Here is a 518-nt window from a genome sequence, read left to right on the forward strand (position 1 = left end):
TTCTTTCTATATATAATCAAATTTTACTTATGAAGTATTCCATTCCTTCACTAATAACATTACTTAGAAATTAAAACTACATACAGATGTACGTGTCAATGAATCAGCTAGTTTATCGAGTAGGTTCAACCGATTAACATACATATAATAACCACCTTACCTTTGCATTGCTATCACAACAGATCATTCACGAACCAGATTGAAGGGCAACCTCTGATCTGATCGATCTCCCATGTAACCATGACGTGTGTCGAAATATGCATTGCAACTTGCAAGTCAGTCAGATATACCATAATAATAATAATAATTATATGTAATGTCTCATGAAGCATATATAGCATTGGTGGTAGGCAATCAGGCTAAGATGTCACAATCGATGTAGAGCAAAGCAATCATGGATGGGGATCCCCTAAGACATAGGGCAGCGCGTTTCGGAATCTGTATTTTCGACCTTAAATAGGTTCTAGAAAAGCTTTATATCGAATTTCTTTCATTTCATAAAAATGATTTTTATTTTA

Source organism: Arachis ipaensis, chromosome B08, assembly GCF_000816755.2.
Source record: "Arachis ipaensis cultivar K30076 chromosome B08, Araip1.1, whole genome shotgun sequence".
Lineage (NCBI taxonomy): Eukaryota > Viridiplantae > Streptophyta > Magnoliopsida > Fabales > Fabaceae > Arachis > Arachis ipaensis.